The sequence below is a fragment of the Lepidothrix coronata genome, unplaced genomic scaffold (genome assembly GCF_001604755.1).
Source record: "Lepidothrix coronata isolate B3197 unplaced genomic scaffold, Lepidothrix_coronata-1.0 Scaffold250, whole genome shotgun sequence".
Classification (NCBI taxonomy): domain Eukaryota; kingdom Metazoa; phylum Chordata; class Aves; order Passeriformes; family Pipridae; genus Lepidothrix; species Lepidothrix coronata.
In genome coordinates, this window is record NW_016690430.1 from 990,627 (window position 1) to 991,050 (window position 424).

The window sequence follows — 424 nt, forward strand, 5'->3', positions numbered from 1 at the left end:
CAGTAGCCATCAAGAATAAACTGGTCCTTAATCCAAGTTGGGGAATGTCATGTATCCAATACTATTTTTAATACTCATTTTCTCTTTGTAAACTCATGAATGCTCAGTTCTCATTTCTTTAAATGCTCTGAGCCTCGTGGGACACAGTCAGCACAGCTGTGGTACCCCACTGCATGGGGCTGCTGCATGAATCATGAAGTCATGAGGTCACTCAGGCAGAACTATTGATACATGCAGAATCATCATGCTCACTGTCTAACATACACTGAAGTAGAAATTCCTAGTTGGTGACTAACAAGCAAGTCCTAAGGATTTGCTAGTGAAAGAACAGTATGGCTGTAAAGGTTTTCAGTACCGTCTCATTCTGTGGTTTTAGAAGCATATCTTTTTATATTAATGTCAGATAATAAAGAGAAAAGGAACA